Source organism: Coregonus clupeaformis, chromosome 15 (genome assembly GCF_020615455.1).
Source record: "Coregonus clupeaformis isolate EN_2021a chromosome 15, ASM2061545v1, whole genome shotgun sequence".
Lineage (NCBI taxonomy): Eukaryota > Metazoa > Chordata > Actinopteri > Salmoniformes > Salmonidae > Coregonus > Coregonus clupeaformis.
This window is the reverse complement of record NC_059206.1, coordinates 63,355,585-63,377,905: the sequence shown is the minus strand read 5'-3', so window position 1 is coordinate 63,377,905 and position 22,321 is coordinate 63,355,585. Positions and strand designations below refer to the sequence as shown.

Here is a 22,321-nt window from a genome sequence, read left to right as displayed (position 1 = left end):
AAACCTACATAGTACTTCAATCAATCAATCACCTAACCAAACCTACATAGTACTTCAATCAATCAATCAATCAATCACCTAACCAAACCTACATGTACAGTGAGAAAAAATATTTATCCCTGCTGATTTTATACGTTTGCCCACTGACAAAGAAATGATCAGTCTATAATTTTATATGGTAGGTTTATTTGAACAGTAGAACAAATAACAACAACAAAAATCCAGAAAATGCATGTCAAAAATGTTATGAATTCATTTGCATTTAATGAGGGAAATAAATATTTGACCCCTCTGCAAAACATGACATGGGTCAGGCGTTTCTTATAGTTGGCCACGTTTGCACACATCTCAGAGGGATTTTGTCCCACTCCTCTTTGCAGATCTTCTCCAAGTCATTAAGGTTTCACGTTTGGCAACTCGAACCTTCAGCCCTCCCTCCACAGATTTTCTATGGGATTAGGTCTGAGACTCTAATCCACTTCAGACCTTATTTGCCCCCTATACTATGAGCCTCCTTTGCTGCACTTGAGTGTGTTTTGGAATTCATTGTCATGCTGAATACCCATCCTCACCCATTTTCAATGCCCTGGCTGAGGAGGAGGTTCTCACCCCAAGATTTGACTACTTGCCCGTCCATCGTCCCTTTGATGCGGTGAAAGTTGTCCTGTCCCCTTAGCAGCACCTTTCCCAAAGCATAATGTTTCCCACCTCCATGTTTGATGGTGGGAATGTAAGTCATTCTTAGGGTCATAGGCAGCCATTCCTCCCTCCTCCAAACCACGGCGAGTTGAGTTGATGCCAAAGAGCTCCATTTTGGTCTCCTTCTACCACAACACTTTCAACCAGTTCTCCTCCTAAATCATTCAGATGTTCATTGTCTTAAACTTCAGAATTAGGCATGTATTGTGCTTTTCTTGAGCAGGGGGGACCTTGCGGGCACTGCAGATTTCAGTCCTTCACGGCGTAGTGTGTTACCAATTGTTTTCTTGGTACTTGGTCCCAGCTGCCTTGAATCATTGACTTCAAGATCCTCCCGTGTAGTTCTGGGCCAATTCCTCACCGTTCTCTTTGATCATTGCAGCTCCACGGGGTGATCTTTGAAGCCCAGGCCGTTAGTTCTTTTTGTGTTTCTTCCATTTGCGAATAATCACACCACTGTTTCACCTTCTCACCAAGCTGCTTGGCCGATGGTCTTGTAGCCCATTCCAGCCTTGTGTAGGTCTACAATCTTGTCCCTGAGCATCCTTGGAGAGCTCTTTGGTCTTGGCCATTGAAATTTGGAATCTGATTGATTGATTTGCTTCTGTGGACAGGTGTCTTTTATACAGGTAACAAGCTGAGATTAAGCACTCTTTAGGTGTGCTCCTAATCCTCGCTCATTACCTGGGAGCCAGAAATCTTTCTGATTAGAGGTCAAATACTTATTTCCCTCATTAAAATGCAAATCAATTTATAATATTTTTGACATGCATTTTTCTGGATTTTGTTGATGTTATTCTGTCTCTCACTGTTCAAAATAAACCTACCATTAAAATTATAACTGATCATTTCTTTGTCAGTGGGCAACGTACAAAACCTTCAGGGGATCAAATACTTTTTCCCTCACTGTACATAGTACTAAAATCAATCAATCACCTAACCAAACCTACATGTACATAGTACTTCAATCAATCAATCACCTAACCAAACCTACATGTACATAGTACTTCAATCAATCAATCACCTAACCAAACCTACATTAGTACTTCAATCAATCAATCACCTAACCAAACCTACATAGTACTTCAATCAATCAATCACCTAACCAAACATACATGTACATAGTACTTCAATCAATCAATCACCTAACCAAACCTACATGTACATAGTACTTCAATCAATCAATCACCTAACCAAACCTACATGTACATAGTACTTCAATCAATCAATCAATCACCTAAACAAACCTACATGTACATAATACTTCAATCAATCAATCAATCACCTAACCAAACCTACATGTACATAGTACTTCAATCAATCACCTAACCAAACCTACATGTACATAGTACTTCAATCAATCACCTAACCAAACCTACATGTACATAGTACTTCAATCAATCAATCACCTAACCAAACCTACATAGTAACTTCAATCAATCAATCACCTAACCAAACCTACATAGTACCTCAATCAATCAATCACCTAACCAAACCTACATGTAAAAAAAAAACATAGTACTTCAATCAATCACCAAACCAAACCTACATAGTACTTCAATCAATCAATCACCTAACCAAACCTACATAGTACTTCAATCAATCAATCAATCACCTAACCAAACCTACATGTACATAGTACTTCAATCAATCAATCACCTAACCAAACCTACATGTACATAGTACTTCAATCAATCAATCACCTAACCAAACCTACATGTACATAGTACTTCAATCAATCAATCCCCTAACCAAACCTACATGTACATAGTACTTCAAAATCACCTAACCAAACCTACATGTACATAGTACTTCAATCAATCACTAACCAAACCTACATGTACATAGTACTTCAATCAATCAATCACCTAACCAAACCTACATGTACATAGTACTTCAATCAATCACCTAACCAAACCTACATGTACATAGTACTTCAATCAATCAATCACCAAACCAAAACCTACATGTACATAGTACTTCAATCAATCAATCACCTAACCAAACCTACATGTACATATTACCTCAATAAATCACCCCCAACTACCACGTACCCCAGTGCACTGACACAGTACTGGTACTCCTTGTTTGTATATATAAGCCTCGTTATTGTGTTACTACTTTATTTTTATCCATTAGCAAATGTTCTTACTTTTTTAACTGCATTGTTGGGAAAGGGCTCATATATAATCATTTCACAGTAAAGTCTACACTTGCTTGTATTCGGGCGCATGTGACAAATCAAATTGGATTTGATTATCTCTGCATTGCTTGTGGAAGGAAGCCAGCCAGTTCTTGAATAGGCCAGGCAGATGTCCCATGGCTATTATTATGAGCTAACATGCCTGTGTGCTGTAGCAGCAACCTGGGATTCTCTTGTGGTTGTCTTGTCTTTGGGATGCTTCCAACTTCCCAGGTTCCCTGATGTTATGAGGCCATATATTACATGATAACATCCCTCATGTTTTAAATGTCTGTTCTTTACTGTAGCACAGAAATATAATTCTTAGAACAGACTTTTCCATTTAAGTGATGGTGGACCGCTCACAATTCTATTTCTCATTCTCTATTTGTCATTGTGTTTTGTGTTAGGGTTGCTTTCCCAAATTCCAGAATGTCTCTCTGTTTCAAGTGTGTCTTGTACAGTAAATACCTGGGGTTCTTTCACTGTTAGGTTTTGTTTTCTGGTTTCCAGGTTCCTAGTAACACGCTCCCTGTCCCTGGTCAAGATGTCGGGTCACACTCCATCCATAACGAGGCTGGAACAGCGGGCAGCGGAGCCGATCACATCATAGACTACCTCAAACAGCAGGTCCAGCTGCTCAAGGAGAAAGCCAGTAAGAGACGCCGAAAGCACACACACACACACACACACACACAAAGACACATGCAAACATAGAGATGCATGCGCAACACTCAATCTCAAGCAGAGTATGGGGTCAAATGTATTCCTCAAGCATTCTCAAATGGTTGAAATTCTTTCTAAAAAAGACTTTAATTGAATGAGTTTGACCTCAACTCTCTCACATGAGTGCACATTCTCAGGTGAAGTAGCCTAGCTGGAGACCCGGTTTAAAGCCAAAGTTGGGGAGGGAAAGAGGCTGTAGGATAGAACTAGATGATGCATGTTAGTCCCTATAAAAGTCGACAGGAGCTTGTCTGTCTGAACATAGAGTGCAAGCCACCGTCAGAGAAGAGAAGAAACTGATGGTGGAGAACACCAAGTTGAAGAGGGACATCGAGCAACTGAAGCAAACACTGCTGGAGAAGGAGAAGAACAGAGGAGGTACGTAGTTTGTTGGTGACAGTGTTCCATCTCTGTCACATCCTGTTTCAACTTCTGCTAAGACCTCCCTCGGAGATGAAATACTGACGTTGTTCAGACTGCGATTGAGAATAACTGTCTTTCTTCCTGAGGGGAACTTCATTCTTCAAAGAACAGACGCCATTCCTTTGGTACGGCCTTGATGTTGTCAACCACATAGCTATAGCAAGCTGTAGGGTAAGTTCTCACACTTGAGTCGTTGATGGCGTCTGAGGCAACTCATTAGCGACACATTGTTTGTTTTGCTGTATTAGTAACAGTCCTAGATCTTAATAAAATGCCTTTCCGTCTCATTCTAATATTACAACCAGACCTTTTTTAACTATCAAAGTTCAAACAAATAATTGAACTCAAGTGCACAAACATGTCCCATCACTAGCGCCGCACTAGGCAACCCCAACTGCCAAAGTCAAACGGCATGCCGTCTGCGTGACTGGCGGCGTGCTACAACCCTGTTGTTATATCGCGCCTCTGTCATGCATTAACATACAAGGGCAAACAGTCTCTGTGATCATTAACATGTCAATAATGGCTTCCAGAGAGGAGAACCAGGTGGTAAAAAACCAGAGGATTAGTATGAATAGGTAATGTAGCCCTCATCAAAAGGCTATCCTCTCTACATGTTATTTTTGGAGCGTTCGGGAATGTGTGCGAAAAGGACGGCAGGATTATGTTTTAGGTTTTTCCACGTATCCAATTCCGATGTTTATTTTTGGTATGTGTTTCAATGGGGCTTTTGTGACACTGTTAAAAAAAGTTCAATCACAGTACAGATAAAGTGTGGAGCTTTTTTTGAGGGATATTTCAGTCGGGCCTCATCCGTTTGTTATGAGATGACTAACTGAAGTAAAGTGAAGACCTTCAGGGATACTGTCTGGGCATTTTGAGCAACAGAGAACAACAACAGGAGAAAACGACAGCATTTAAAAGGTTTATCGCCATGTTGTTTTAAAGGTAAACCTTTGGAGTTCTGAACCTCCGCTCTCAACATAGAATTAAAATGTGGGTAAAGTATGACTTTACGTCCAAACTTAAACCTGAAATGACGTTTAAAACTATATTTCCTTGTTTTCGTGGACACTGTCATTTTCCCATGAAAACAAGCTTCAGGAGGCTGGTCTTTCCTCCCATTGGGTCTATAAATAAGGTTTTCTCTATCATTACTGCAACATTTATGTTGCTGAAACTAATTAGGCAAAGTACATCTCAATGAATAGCCATCATATCCAACGATCCTCGCCCGTCATTCTCAATTCAAAGTTCCATCTGTCAGGTTAGATGGCTTGTTATTCCCCTTTCCACACTGTCAGACCCACCCCAAGACGTACTGCGCTGGTTGGGATATTTTATTTTTCACATTGTTCTTTCCTGAACAATTCCAGCAACTGTGGTGGATGCATACGCCAGGCCAGCTCAGTACAGCTTGGCTCGGCTCGGCTCTGTAGTGTGAAAAGGGTATTAGTGCCTGTCGTTGTAAATCCTGTTCTCACTCTTCCTGGTTATAGGTTAATAAAAATTTGCTCTGGGTTCAAAAAAGCAAAATAGCCAACCTGAAGATACAAGGTTTTCAAATATATTGTGTATTGGAACTTGGTGCAGTATCATACAGCATTATCTGAACGGTACTGCAGAGGAGCGTTCAACTCCAGTTCTGCTGATTTCTATCCATCTCTTATAGTCAGCCTCTGATCTCCACCTTACAAACCAGTTCTCCTGGATTCTAATCAGTAGCATCAATAGCAGGGATCAAATAAAACCAGCAGTACTGCTGTAACTGGAAGTTGAATATCCTCACTCTAGTGGGTTGTTAGAGCATGGTGCTGGCAACACCAGGGTTCTGGGTTCAATTCCCCGCATGGGCCAGATATACTTAATTCATGTGTCACTGTCAACTTTAAGGCGACATTCTAATATCCGTACTAGCATACCACTTAGCATGTGTCCAATGCATTGTATGCTGGTGTGGTTATTAGAACAGAGCTTAAGGAGCTCTATTAAATCTAAATCGTGGGAAATTCAGCTTTACAGCGTGATTGAAATTTAAAGGAAAGGTTCCTGTTTTAGCGGAGACTACATTCGTGGTAAACGCTGCTTATGTCGGCTCAATCGGAAATGACCTTTACATTTCTATCGCGAGATCTGTAACGCTTCATCTTTATAGATTGATCAGGTCTCTTTGGATAGAAGTGTTAAATGAATCTTCTCTCCGTTTTCCCCACTGCAGTGAGGGGGAGGTGTCCATGCCAACTGCAGGAGACTCGAAGTGTCAGTGTGCCTCCAAGCCCACACCTCCTCAGTCCCTCATCCCCAGCAAGGTCCTCCACCTCCACTGCCGAACCCCTCTCCCAAAAACAGCGAGGCCAAGAAGAAGAAACCAGAGAAAAGGGTAAAGTGAAGAAAGAAGTGACTTGTTGTTGAAGTTGCAGGGCCCTTCCACATCTGTGATTCACACTCATAATGGTCAAAACCCCTCAACGTTCCACCACCCTAAAGGCCCGGGGGTCTTAAAATATGCCATTTCATTTTTCGTTTCGTCCTTAAAATCGAAGTAGGCCTGAGCGCCTCTTCAGCGACAATTTGAGTTTTAAGTGTTCCATGATTTTGCTTTGGGATGTACTTCTCTGAAATTGCTTTCCATTTGGAACCACGAGCCCTTGTCTAAGATCCAGCGTTTCCATCAATGCTTGGCTGGATACAGCGGTCTGTCTGTACTTTAATGGCCATTTGTGATTTCCCAGGCAGGTATTCTCCATCTGAATCTCTAATATCTAGCGATGATGGATGAAAGGCACAAGGGAATCTGCATATATAGGGGATCCGTTTCAAACTTTGGCCTAACATTTCAGTTTCCAACAATAGACAGGCTTTTTCCCGAAACAAATTCACTTTCTCGAAAACCTTTCGGTGATTTATCTTGAAGTAGATGTTTAACCTTGATTGCTTTCATTTTAAAAAATGAAAACATTTACATGTTTCGGGTGATGAGAGAAGAGTCTTAGGAAGTGTCAACGCGTAATGAGAGACAGGCAGAGATTCGGTTTGGATGTTTATGCTTTGTGTCGACGCCATTCATCTTGAGGCTTTGCACAACCTCCCAGAGCTAAACCAGAGATGCTCTAATGCAGTGTAATATAACATGCTGTTCATTTCCTCAGTGTCAAATGATATCTAAAACTCGTATTCCAGCGAAACTATTGAAATTCAGCGGTGTAGGGTTGTATTCTTTTGAACTTTTTTTGTTTATTATTAAAATTATATTCCGATACTACAATAAACTCAGTCAAAGCCTCGTTCCATTCAGACGTCAAACCCATCTGGACTAATTAACTTCCCACGGCAACAAATTGGGAATAATCTTCCCCAGATTATTACAAAAGTTGTAATTCAGGAGAAGATGAGAAGAGAATGCTGGCGACGTAGAACTGAACCAGTTTGTATCTGACTTTTCTGACAGCCAGATGTCAATGGAAAACGGAGAGCAGTAAATATCTGATACTGTTTTTTTTTTTTTCTCCGCTGTTGACGATTTGCTTTGTTTTAGTACGTGTGGATATCCTCGTTTCCACATAAAGGCTTGGATGTGACTGTGTTCCCACCTCTTCTAAACAATCATCGCCTGGCAATCAAATAAATCAGCCGGCCCATGGTGCTCGTACACTGCTGCTCAGGGGCCAGGGCGGATGACGTCACACATCCAATAAACTGTTCGTAACAGTGCAGATGTTGACGGGGCGTTGGTAGGTAGCTCAGAGGTTAGAGAGGCGGACCAGTAGGTTGCTGGTTCGAATCCTGGGCTGGCAATATGGGAGATGAGCTGGCAACTGGAAGGTTCTCACCCATCTAGAAAAAAAGGAGACGAGACTAGGAGACGAGACTAGGAGACGAGACCACTTTATACAATCCACTGCATATCATTGAGCGTCTGTCACGCTTCACAGCACCCTTGTATCCGTGCAAAGCCTGTCTGGGCCTATGTTTTAACAGTGGGTATTGATATTGGTATTTACTTTAAGTCTCCTCAGAAGTCTGTTGAGTTGTGGAAAAGTAAATGTACTATTTTTGAAAGCCTGCGGTGATCACAGTAAAAAAATGCTCACGCTGGGGCTCCAGAGTCGCCGGGCTAGATTTGTTTTCACTTTGGGGTAAATTGGATCAGAACAGTCAAGATGGCTGCCGAATCACTCAGCATAGTTTCCAGACAGACTAGGTTCAAATGGGTCCTAATGAGTCTCCAGGGAACACTACCATAGCAGTGGGCTGAACATAATCTCAAATAAGCCTGCATTAGATGCCTGGAGACAATATATTCTCTGGTGGACCTTTTAATGCTGCCAGTAAAGGCAGGGAGTCAGTATGCCATCCCTGAACTCAGTCCAGGATACTATACCTGCTGTGGCAGAGCCTGTATTGTAGTCCCGTTAGCTCAGTTGGTAGGAGAAATGGTACTTGCAATGCCAGGGTTGTGGGTTCGTTTCACGGGGGCCAGTATGAAGAAAAAAAAATGTATGCACTCACTAACTGGTAAGTCGCTCTGGATAAGAGCGTCTGCTAAAATGTAAAATGTGTTAAGTAATATATATACCATTAAACAGACGCCTTCTTTATCCAAAGAGACTTAGTCATGCTTGCATACATATTACGTATTGGGTGGCCCCGGGAATCAAACCCACTATCCTGGCGTTGCAAGCACCATGCTCTACCAACTGAGCTTACAGAAGGACCACAGCTTTGTCATGCACTAAGTCAGGCAAACTCACTCTTATCCAATGACTTAACTGCAAGTTCGTATTGGGTGAGTGTGTGACTGTCTGTCTCTCTGTGTGTGTGGTCTCTGTTCCGCTGGTTTTATCCCTTTCCTCTCTGTGTGTTGGTCTCTGTGCTGGTTTAACCCTTTCCTCTCTGTGTGTGTGGTCTCTGTTCCGCTGGTTTAACCCCTTTCCTCTCTTGTGTGTGGTCTCTGTGCTGGTTTTAACCCTTTCCTCTCTGTGTGTGTGGTCTCTGTGCTGGTTGAACCCTTTCACTCTCTCTGTATTATGTGGTCTCTATTTCCGCTAGTTTAACCCTTTCCACTCTCTGTGTGTGTGGTCTCTGTGCTGGTTAAACCCTTTCCTCTCTGTGTGTGCTGGTCTCTGTGCTGGTTTAACCCTTTCCTCTCTGTGTGTGTGTCTCTGTGCTGGTTCAACCCCTTTCCTCTCTGTGTGTGTCTGTGCTGGTTTAACCCTTTCCTCTTGTGTGTGTGGTCTCTGTGCTACCCAATTTTCCTCTCTGTGTGTGTGGTCTCTGTTCCACTGGTTTAACCCTTTCCTCTCTGTGTGTGTGGTCTCCTGCTTGCTGGTTTAACCCTTTCCTCTCTGTGTGTGTGGTCTCTGTGCTGGTTTAACCCTTTCCTCTCTGCTTGTGTGTGGTCTCTCGGTGCTGGTTTAACCCCTTTCCTCTCTGTATGTGTGGTCTCTGTGCTGGTTTAACCCTTTCCTCTCTGTGTGTGTGGTCTCTGTGCTGGTTTAACCCTTTCCTCTGTGTGTGTGTGGTCTCTGTGCTGGTTTAAAACCCTTTCCTCTCTCTGTGTGTGTGGTCTCTTTTCCTGGTTTAACCCTTTCCTCTCTGTGTGTGTGGTCTCTGTGCTGGTTTAAGCCCTTTCCTCTCTGTGTGTGTCTCTGTGCTGGTTTTACCCTTTCCTCTCTGTGTGTGTGTCTCGGTGCTGGTTTAACCTTTTCCTCTCTGTGTGTGTGGTCTCTGTACTGGTTTAACCCTTTCCTCTTCTCTGTGTGTGAGGTCCTCTGTGCTGGTTTAACCCTTTCTCCTCTGTGTGTGTGGTCTCTGTGCTGGTTTAACCCTTTCCTCTCTGTGTGTGTGGTCTCGGTGCTGGTTTAACCTCTTTCCTCTCTTGTTGGTCTCTGTGCTGGTTTAACCCTTTCCTCTCTGTGTGTGTTTGGTCTCTGTGCTGGTTTAACCCCTTTCCTCTCTGTGTGTGTGGTCTCTGTACTGGTTTAACCCTTTCCTCTCTGTGTGTGTGGTCTCTGTGCTGGTTTTAACCCTTTCCTCTCTGTGTGTGTGGTCTCTGTGCTGGTTTAACCCTTTCCTCTCTGTGTGTGTGGTCTCTGTGCTGGTTTAACCCTTTCCTCTCTGTGTGTCCTATTACAGAGAAGGGAGAGAAGAAAGCCCGCGGCCCCCAGGAGGAGGCTAAGGTGGACGTGTCGCGTCTGGACATGAGGGTGGGACGATCGTCACGGCCGAGAAGCACCCGGACGCCGACTCCTCTACTGCTCGTGGAGCAGGTGGACGTGGGGGAGGCCGCCCCCAGAACCCGAAGTGGTCAGCGGGCTGGTCAAGCACATACCCATAGATCAGGTACTGGAATGCACAGCCTAGTAATAACACAGCCTAGTGCCGAACACAGCCTAACACCGGCTACTGGCCAACCAAATGTCAGATCAGCTCTGAAAAATCAGATCAGCTCTGAATAAGATCTGATCTGAAAAGATCTGGAATCTGATTGGTCAAAGGACCAATTAGTGGAAAAAAATATCAGAATTTGGCTGCCTGTCTAAATGCAGCCAAAGAGCCCTCTCATCATGTCAAGTATTCACGCAAGGCCTGTGTCAGTCGGGGGATACAACATCGGTAGTTACCAGACAACTCATCGGGTAGTTCCGACCTCATCGTTACCCAACTCATCGGGTAGTTACCAGACAACTCATCGGGTGTTACCCCTCTCGGGTAGTTACCAGACAACTCATCGGGTAGTTACCAGACAACTCATCGGGTAGTTACCAGACAACTCATCGGGTAGTTACCAGACAACTCATCGGGTAGTTACCAGACAACTCATCGGGTAGTTACCAGCGACTTCTTCCGACACTCATCTGTTACCAGACACTCTTCGGGTAGTTCCGACCTCTCGTAGTTACCAGACAACTCATCGGGTAGTTACCAGACAACTCATCGGGTAGTTACCAGACAACTCATCGAGTAGTTCCCCTCATCGGGTAAGTTACCAGACAACTCATCGGTGTTCCTCATCGGGTAGTTACCAGACAACTCATCGGGTAGTTACCAGACAACTCATCGGGTAGTTACCAGACAAATGCCCTTTTGGAACGTTTTGTATGATGTCTGGAACACAGTCTGCCCACAGACAATACAAAGGAAGGCTGTTACTGAACTAAACAGGTAGTGGGAACTTAGCGGTCATTCAGGGACTTGGGCAGGCAGACCTAGTACACTACAAAGCTCTCTACATGCTTTTTGGTAGTCAAATAACATGTTGGTTTTAAAGATTGCTAGTTTTTAACACTGCTAATACATTTTTTTGCCTTATTTTCACATAGAACAAATTCAGCTGTTTTTGTTGTACACACGGGTGCTATAATTCTGGCTAGAAGCCAGGGTCATGTTCTGTGTTTAATAGCCCATGTAAAGGGACTACACCGGTGTGGTCTGTAGTCTGGGGTTCACGTGGACGCTTTTTAATGTCTACGACGTAGGTTTCTGCACACACATGACTTGGTTTTCTTTACGAGTTATTGCCCCCGAATCTTATTTGTCTCCGAGACGCAAAAGTAATTTTGTATGCAGTCTTATTCACCTAGAAAAAGTCCCCAGTTTCTCTGTGCAATCAAAACGCTCTTCTCCGGTTTGCCTCTTTTGATTCATCTCCAAAGCATGGGGAGCCTTTTGTACATCCTACTTTATATAGACAATGTATATTCCCTATAAATGAAAGCATATAACTCGTTGGAGTCTTTGTACCCAAACACAGTCGGAGTCAAAATATATCTATGGTTCTATGGAGAAGACTAATTGGGAATTACATTTTTCATTAGATTTTTATATAAATGTATTGAAATACTTGTAGTTACGTAGCTATTGGCTACATTACTAGCTAGGACCTACATTTGTTTGACAATTCTTTTTATTGCATCTTAATGTACGTTCTGTAGTGGCTGAATTGTGAAGTGTTTCTTCACCACCCGAAATAACCTTTTTCACTGAGACATTTGTCATAAGCCATAGTAAATTACGAGACTCAAAGACAATCCAAGCACACGTCACTGTAATGACTAGATTTTGTTTTGTCATTTAAAGAGAGAATGCCTTCTTCCTTCACACCAGGCTAGACGAGAGCCTTCTTCCTTCACACCAGGGCTAGATGAGCAGCCTTCCTTCACACTCAGGGCTAGACGAGCAGCCTTCTTCCTTCGCACCAGGGCTAGATGAAAGCAGCCTTCTTCCTTCACACCAGGGCTAGAGGAGCAGCCTTCTTCCTTCACACCAAGGGGCTAGACGAGCAGCTCTTCTTCCTTCACACCAGGGCTAGACGAAAGCAGCCTTCTTCCCTTCACACCAGGGCTAGACGAGCAGCCTTCTTCCTTCACACCAGGGCTAGCTGAGCAGCCTTCTTCCTTCCCACACCAGGGCTAGGCAGAGCAGCCTTCTTCCTTCCACACCAGGCTAGTCGAGCAGCCTTCTTCCTTCACTCGGGCTAGGCAGAGCAGCCTTCTTCCCCTTCCCACACCAGGGCTAGGCAGGGCAGCCTTCTTCCTTCCACACCAGGGCTACAGCAGCCTTCTTCCTTCTCACACCAGGGCTAGATGAGCAGCCTTCTTCCTTCCCACACCAGGGCTAGACAATAATTATTTGGACAAGAAGAAACCACAGTTTTCCTTTCTCGTCAAGTCATTCATTCTATCAGAGTCAACATGGCATCGGCCCGTGCATACAAGCATTGAGCCTTCTGTTTCAAGGAACATACTGGAGTTGAAGAACGACATGAGGAATAAAAAGCCAAACCCTTACTCATTGGCAGCAATATAGAGGGCCCATTGCAGCTGTTGACTTGAGGTTCTATGTTTGTCCTTTGTACGATTGGCGAATAAGGAAACTTTGGAAACCCAAATCCTAGCGTGTTTGGATTGTCGTTCAGTTGTAACCCTCAACATTAAAGTGATTTCAGGCCTCATTGCCATTACATGAAATTGAATGTCAACCCCCCACACACATACACACACACACAACTTGACTTCTGTAGTCCGCACATCTGACCGATTACTTAACTGACAAGCGTCACACACCTAACACACACACACACACCCTTTCTCCCGTTAAAGCAAATGGCGCTTGAGTAAGAAAAGCTGCCGCAAGAAGGCTGTCAAACAATATGTCATACTAACGGGAATGTATGCAGATTTATGTAAACATTGAACTTTTTTAAAGGATGTTTCCGAAGTGAAGACATCATTATTTTCCTAGTTGTGACACGCACTATGACTTTGTACACATGGATCCTCGCCGTCCTCTTCTCTTTTGATGGAAATAGCTTCTGGCCTTCTCTAGAGTTTTGGTCAACCTCCTGAGGCCTCCAGAGACATGAAAGAATAATGTTTTTCTCTCGCTCTCCTTGGTTTATGAAATAAGGCACACCATACACACAAGCCATTGCCTTCCAGAGGCAGTCATTTTTACATGACAAGATTGGACATGGTAGAATTGTGTGAATATGATTCTGAAAACCTCGTACTGCAAAGCGGTCGAGAGTGGAGACCACACAAGTTGGTGTTTTTTCTTTTCTCCATTTTATCAATCAATCAACAATCAATCAAGTCATAAAGTAGGCCATTCATTCTGAAGACAGCAGTGTAACCCTGTGTGGTTTGTACAGAATCAGAGTAAAGTGCTCCTATCCTCTCTCTACTAGTAAAATATGTATTCTTTATTTTAATACTTTTTCCTACAAAAAAGAAGGTTGAAGATATATGTATTTAATATCTGATCTCAGTATAGTTTTAAACCTTTGCCCTGTTCCATAAGCCCTCCAGATGCAGAATCGCATGGCGGTGCTGCTGTAGCAACCTGAAGCCAGCTAAGATGAGAGGCGTGCTGTCCCAGGCCATGGTGATGTGTGCCAGCTCCCCAGACAAAGGTGGAGATTCTAGACCCCTCCCAGCGGTGCCGTGCCCGAGGAGACAGAGTCATCTTCCAGGGCTTCCCCAAGGTACCTAACACCGCTGACCATCTGGGCATGTATCCACAGAGTCTGAGTAGGAGTGCTGATCTAGGATCAGTTTGCAACTTTAGATAATAATGAATAAGATTGTATGGACAGATCCTAGATCAGGACTCCTACTCTGAGAGGCTTTGTGGATATGCGTCCTGACCTCTAGGGTCTACTTCACACATTAGCCTGGTTAAACCAGGATTGAATGCTGCACTCAATGGGGAGCACAGTGTTCAGTATGGTTTATCCAGGCTACTTCACCTCATACCCTCTACAGCTCAACCTGCTTGTGACTAAGCTAGTACGCTGTGAAAGTAACCAGGAAGTGACTGCCCCTTACAGCCTTTTTTTGTAGTTTTCTTTTATGATCTTCAATGCGCAAAAACGTAGCCTAATGGTCTTCAAGCACAAAAACGTCATAAAGGGCACTCTGGTAGAAGTACATTCGTCCACAAACCCGTATTTTTATATCTATCTTAAATGATTCGTTTTCATAATTTATATAAATCGCCAAACCAATTCAAAAAAGCAGCAGTAGAAGCGAACGTAAACGAGTGCCTTTTATTCTTACCTCATAACACTTCACATATATCTTTATGGGGTTTCAAGGGTTTATACACTAAAACAAAAATAAAATCAATTAAAATGTTGGTTTCATGAAAGCTGAAATAAAAGATCCCAGAAATGTTCCATACCACAAAAAGCTTATTTCTCTCCAATTTTTCCCATTTTTTACATCCCTTTTAAGCATTTCTCCTTTGCCAAATAATCCATCCACCTACAGAGTGTGCATATCAAGAGCTGATTAAACAGCATGATTATTACACAGGTACACCTTGTGCTAGGGACAATAAGGCCACTCTAAAATGTGCAGTTTTGTCACACAACACAATGCCACAGATGTCTCAAGTTTTGAGGGAGCGTGCAATTAGCATGCTGACTGCAGAATGTCCAACTAGAGCTGTCTGCCAATAATTGAATGTTCATTTTCTCTACCACCACCGCCTCCAACGTCATTTTAGATACTTGGCAGTACGTCCCAACCCGGCCTCCCAACCGCAGACCAGGCGTAACCCCGCCATGACCCAGACCTCCACGTCTTGCTTCTTCACCTGCGAATCAGTCTGAACCACCACCCGGACAACTGATAACTGAGGAGTATTTCTGTATTAATAAAGCCCTTTTTTATGAGAAAACTCATTCTGATTGTGCAGCGTGGATCTTGAATCTAATGCGTAGAATAGTGGAAGACTGACTATTGTCCAAAGGAATGGAAAAGGGAGGCAAGGTTATTTTGGAAAACAAAATGTTGAGTTCTGATAATGTGCCCTCTTAAATCGGTTTGTAGAAGGGAGCGATACCCAAATCTTGAATCCGTTTGAATATCTAAACTGGTGGAAAAAGTATTCGGCAGTGTTAGGGAGTTAAAGTAAAAATACTTTAAAAGTATTTAAAGCATTTAGGTCGTTTTATTATCATACTTGGCTTAACTATTTATAATTTTACATATTTCTTTTACTTCACACATTCCTAAAAAAATAATCACTTTTTATTCCCTTCATTTTCCCTACATCCAAAAGTACTCTTTACATTTTGGGTGGGCCAAATCCCTCCCAAGTGGCTGCGCCCCTACCCAGTCATGTAAAATCCATAATTTAGGGCCTAATGGATTTATTTCAATTGATTATGACCTTATATGAACTTTGAACTCAGTAAAATTGTTGAAATTGTTGCATGATATCGTTTTATATTTTTGTTCATATAGTAGTTTGCCAAACCATTATTGATTAGTTCATCTAGTTGGTTCAAATCCTGGCCATATCATGTAGTAACTGAATTAAATGTAGTAAAATAGTTGAAGGCTTGATGTTTTCCATTCCACTGGCTACACTTTAAAGTAGGATACAATGAGTCTGGTACAATGGCCAGAACACTGCATTCACTTTAGCTTTGCATCTGGTGGAATGGACCACGGTCTGCATCCCAAAACATTGCACTTAGGCAAATGTAGTTGCACTATGTAGGGAATAGGGTGCCATTTAACCCATCCAGGGGATTCCTTCTGTAAACTCAATTCATAATTATTTATGACCAAAAAGCCACTTCAATGACCCAACACTAAAGAACATCAAACATAGATTCCAACCAAGGGGAAAAACTAATCATTGCCCTGAACAAAACAACAGGGTTTCTTATTGCCTTTACATTATTGAAATGAGCTATCCTTCCTCTTGCCAAGGGCAACAAATTTTATTTTCATTTCTTTGAAGAGAGGAATCAACCTTCTCAACCTCGGGGTTTTCCTATTGCAGTCGCTCCTCTGTTTTTGATGATAATGCCTGTACTGTTAACAGAATAACAAACATAATCAACTCCCTCTGACAAAATTAATAATCATCCTCTTTTCCCCAATCAAAGCGTAGGGAGGTTAGGAGATGGGAGAGTTTAAAGGCCCCAAATAATTCTTTGCTAGCTGTCTATTTACCCACCACAAACCATGCTGTACTAAACCACACACTCAATGATTATACGATAGCAAACGAAGCAGCTCATCCAGGAGGCGGCACTCCCTAGTGGCCGGGGGACTTTAATGCTAATATAACAATAATTGGCAAATCTACCATAATTCTATCCTCCTATTCCTGCTTACAACAAAAACTAAAGCAGAAGCACCAGTGACTCGATTCCATACAAAGTGGATCAGATAAAAGATCTAACTACGACTGTTTTGCTACACAGACAGAAATATGTTCGGATTCTTCAATGGCATTGAGATACACCACATCCAAGTCACTGGCTTCATCAATAATGCATCAATATTCCCCACAATACTGTACTACATACCCCAACCAGAAGCCATGGATTACAGGCAATTCCGCACTGAGCTAAAGGGTAGACTGCCGCTTTCAAGGAGAGGGACTCTAGCGGAAGCTTATAAAAAATCTTGCTGTGCCCTCCGACAGAACCATCAAACAGCCAAGCGTCAATACAGACTAAGATAGAATCGCACTACACCCGGCTCGTCTACACATCCGGCAGTCGGATGTGGCAACTCAAACTATTACAGACTACAAAGGAAGCACACGCGGGCTGCCCAGTACAGAGCCTACCAGGCAGGCTAAATTACTTCTTTGCTTTCAGTAACACTGGGAAACATACGCATGAGAGCATCAACTGTTCGAGCGTTTATCCGCTCTCCTAGCCGATGAAGTAAGACCTTTAAACAGGCCCAGCATTCACACAAAGCCCGCATGGCCAGACCGGATTACGGCTTCTCCTTCGCTGACCAACTGGCAAGTTTCTTCACTACATTTCAACCTCTCCCTGCCACAGTCTCTAATACCTTTTTCAAGCAGACCACCATAGTCCCTGTGCCCAAAACACTAGGTAACCTGCCTAAATACTACCACCCTAGTATCCCGTCTGTAGCCATGAAGTGCTTTGAAAGGCTGACATGGCTCCCCATCAATCACCATTATCCCAAAACCCTAACCCACTCCAATTTCCATACCGCCCCAACAATCCACAGATATCAATCTCTATTTCTCCACACTGCCCTTTCAAACCTGGACAAAAACACCTTGTAATGTATTCTTACTCAGCTCAGCATTCAACACCATAATCCCTCAAAGCTCATCACTAAGCTAAGGCCCTGGACTAAACACCTCCCTCTGCAACTGATCCTAACTTCCTGTCGGGCCCCGGTGTAAGGGTAGTAACAACACATCCCCGCTATCCTCACCGTCCCTCAGGGTGCGTGCTCCAGTCCCCCTCCACTTACTCCTGTTCACTCAATGACTGCACTTCGCCCGCACGATCCCACCATCATTAGTTTGTAGATGACACAGCAGTGGTGGCCTGATCACCACCAGATCAGCCTATAGGGGGGGTCAGAACCTGCCGTGTGGTGCCAACAAAACCTCTCCCTCAATGTGATCAAGACAAAGGGATATTCGACTAGAAAGGCCAGCACCCCTCCACTAGCACCTCGAGGTAGTGCGTCGACCCAAATACATCACTGAGCCATACTTCCTGCTCCAGGACACTCCTATACAGGCGGTTTCAGGAACCTAATTTCAAAAATTTGAATTTAAATCTTCTTGTTCAAAGGACTCGGATTTGATTCAATTAGAGAATTCTCTTTACTACCAATCCTTAATGAATTTATAGTCTTTAACAGAGTACTACTCTCACTATCCCAGTGCCTTTTAACCATACTCCACATATTTCAATTCTCCTGGAAATGCACAAAACCCAAGCTAGAGGAGATACCTGCCCTGAATCATAAAATATTCCCAGCCTCATGCCTCGCCCGACGTTGAAGGAGAAACCCACTCACCACCACCATCAATATGACTTTGATTTTAGAGTTGTTCTTGTCCAGGAGTTAATTTAAAAAATATGGTGGTTGGGCACAGCAAAACAAAATGTTTTGGGGGGGGGGGGGGGGGGGGGTTGTAAGTCATGCTCTTGTTGTTTGTAAGGGCATAACTAACTGGTTTCCCTATGGGGCTGTGAGATGAAAGGGTATTGGGAAACCATACGGAGTGTCCATCACACAACACCCTACAGGACTGGAGGCCTACATCCAGCCTGCCATCCTTTCATCTCCCCCCTTTCCTCCTCCCCCTCCTCTCCCCCTCTCCTCTTAGCCCCTTTCCTCAAGCTGTTTTTTTTAACCATCTGGGCCTGTATCCACAGTCTGAATGGGAGTGCTGATCTAGAATCAGGATTCTTTTTTATAATAATAATATTTGCAGATCCTAGATCAACACTCCTTCTCTCAGAGACGACTGGCAACTTTGAGTGGATATGCCCTACCTTTCTACTCCACCATTAGCCTGGTTAAACCACTAATTCACTCAATGATCACAGTGTTCAGTATGGTTTATCCAACTACTTCTTACCCTCTACCCAGCTCAACCTGCTTTACTATGCTTCAGTACGCTGTGAAAGTAACCAGGAAATGTCTGCCCCACACCTTGTGCTTTTCTTTTCTGTTTTATATCATCAATTCAAAGCATTAGCGCAATGGTGTTCATATTACTTCACTTCCCCTCAATGTGTTCACAATGCACTTCCTCAATGGTGTTCATAATGGCGCTTCCTCAAGCTGTTTGTTTAGCGAGGGATCCCCTCGGCCAAACCCCCTTATTTTCTGTGACTCTACGCACGTCCAGTGGGGGAGCCACATTCAGGCTGGCATCACAGAGAAAGACCTCGGATGGAAAGAGGGAGGGGGGATCTTGGTAATGACCGGTTTTTGTCTCTAGCTGTTCTGCTCCACCTCTGGGTCGTTAAACAGCACGGCCCTGCGGCTGTGATACCAACTTTTCCAAACAGGATGTTGTTTACAGTGAGGGATAAAGGATGATGACTTGGGATTAGTTTTCATTCCCTCTCTTATTTTGATGTCAGCTTTGGTCCCTCAGAATAGTTCCACATCATAAATGTCCAGCCTCAGGCCTCACCCACATTGAAGGAGCCCCCCCACCACCATCAGTGACTGGGACAGGGAGGGAGAGTCCATCACACAGATGCCCACGTCCCAGGACTGGAACTCCCGCTGACATCAGCCTGGTTCCTCCTTTCATCTCCTCTCCCCTCTCACCGACCCCTCCTCAAGCTGTTTGTTTAGCCAGACTGATCCCACCTAGGAACTTTGGCGGTCATTCAATTCCCACCCGACAAAAAAAACATTATTTTCTGACTCTACGCACACTGAGAGCACCCACCCAGGGATGGAAGAGAGGAGGGGGGGATGGAGAGGGATGCGGGGGGGGGGGGGGGCGAGGCGGGGGTTGCTAAGCGGTCTCGTCGGTTTCTAGCTATTCTAGTACACACTCTGGAGTCGTTAAAAAAAACATAGCCGCGGCGGTGATTACAGCTTTCCCAAACAGGATGTTGTTTACAAGCGAGGGGTAATGGATGATAACTTCTATTTTACTTTTTGACATTCCCTCGCTCTTATTTTGATGTCAGCTTTGGTCCCCCCAGGATTCCATATTTTTCTTCATATTTTGGGGAGTTGTACTGTTGTCAAAATTTGATTCTTTCCTATGAACTTTTGACTTTCCGTTGTGCAACTCTACTTTTTATTGACATTCGATTCTACTAATATGTACCAAGTCAGTCCAATGAAGTCAGTCCAGCATTGGTCTTGGTGTTGATAGATGACGGTAATTAACTCACACATTCACCCTATCCTTCACCGTGTTCCTGTTTAAACTGTAAGGGTGCTAAGCTGCCCCATTACACTTTCTCCCCCTTGTGTACAACTGAGAAAAATTAAACATTTTTGTTTTTTTCTTCACCCAAATCTTTCAGGATGTTTGTGTGATGATGAGTAGGAAAAAGTTTACCCCTAGCAGAAGCCACGTTATAAATCCAATGCGGAGAGCCAGTTATAATCCCATACAGATGCAACAATACTCATTCCACCAACAACACAATGCTGAGGTTATAAAACTCCCTTCCATTTTCCACAAACATGGAGGTTGTAGGCGTTTCAAAATACTAAAGTAATAGCTTCTGTAAAACCTCTGGCTTCGTTTTTCTTTTTTATGTGTCAAAATCACACTACACCAAAAAAGTACTCCCTGCACACAAACCAATCGTCTATCCAACTCAAAAAGCAAGCAGAGGCAGACAGGGTGTTGCCATTGGAGTCATCATCTCACTGAGGTTCCCCCTCGTCATGTCATCAAACTAAGAGAACGTTCCCCCTCAATTTTATTCATAAAAATATACAAGCGTGCACAATGAGATATTCAATATGGCCCCTTCAAAAAATCTAATTCACTTAACACGAGTGTATTACCCCTTACAAAGGTATGTAAGTCACATAACTTCGGAGCTGTCATCTGTTTCTCTCCCTATGTTTCCAGGTAAGCCAGACAAGAGCCTAACCCCAAGGAAAGAGTGTGTGGGGCGGATTACAGCCGGACCTGGAAACAGAGCTACCAGTGTGTGGCAGCACCTACAAGGGGCCCCCTTCCAGATCGCCCGGCAAGGGATGTGCAAAGCCCAGACCATGAGCAACAGCTGCATCAAATAAAGGAAACGCGAATACGGAATACCTAGAGAGACTAGAGAATTGTGGGAGAAATGGGAAGAAAGTGGGAAACCGTTCCAGCCATTCTATTATTCTATATTAACTCAGAACGAGGTCCTTGTTCAGCCTGTGAACTGATAAAACTCATCCATAGCGATGATAGTGATGATATCACGGAGGAAAGAATGTTTTGAATGTTCAATAAAATGGTTATCAGTTGCCTTGTAAAATTGTTGCAATTGATTTCTTGTTTGGTTCTTCTTCATAAAGATATTGTGTTTACATCCTATAAAGCCTTTATAATGCTCTATAGCATTCTTAAATCATCCTGCAAATCACTTTTGTGATTTATTAGTTTTATTATATTTGATTTGAACTCCATTTAATCTATTCTCTGGTTAGATTTCTGACAAGGAGAGAGAAATTGGGGTGTCATTCTACAAAGCCCACAAACGACAGATCGATTTCACCAGACTTCCATGCAGGCCTTTTGGACAGTGGCAATATGTAACAGAATGATGCGAGATGCAAGTTTGGTAACAGAATACGGTTTGTGCCATCATTCTGTTACCAAACTACGGTCATCACGTGCTCTTTAATTATCAGCCTCCTCTCTTTAAGTTCAGTCATTACCCCACTTTCGTCCAATTTTTTCTCAGCCCAGTTTTCATTCTATCCAGTCAAAAAATCTGTGTTGTGTTCAATTCTGTTTCCTCCATGAATTTGTTCCCTCTCTTAGCTTTTGGACTAAACCAATCTGAACTAAATCTCTTTCAGTGGTACCCCTTCATATGCACTGCAGCCAAAGGTCATGTCCCATGATACTTGACATCACTTAGTATTAGCTGTTTATTTAAAAATAATCTAATGTTACCAGAATCATTTGATTTCTAGCTAACCAACACCTAATCAAGGATCTCTTAGTATCTCTCTGGCAATCAGAGCAATAAGGTCTGGATCAAAGTTCTAGCTCTCTCTCAGACACACACCAGAGGTGCACTGGGTTCCTCAGCCAGGAGCCACTTGCACCAGATCATGTCTGTCCTGTTCTACAATGGTTTACATAGCTCCAACCCGATCCAATTCACAAAAACACTTCTTCCACGCAAAAACTTTAGAAGCTTCTTTAAGAAAATAAAAATGAGTTCATAAGATAGTGTAATTAATTACAATTCACCTCAACAATATCTATGATTTAATGACTTTCTTCACGATCTTCTCCAAATATCTTCTTACAAATCTTTTTAAG

At 43.2% G+C, this 22,321-nt stretch overlaps 1 pseudogene; it reads left to right on the top strand.

Annotated features, from left to right (window-relative positions):
• LOC123492690 overlaps window positions 1–21,075 on the top strand; it is a 28,976-nt pseudogene extending 7,901 nt beyond the window's left edge.
• Window positions 21,076–22,321: the final 1,246 nt, after the last annotated feature.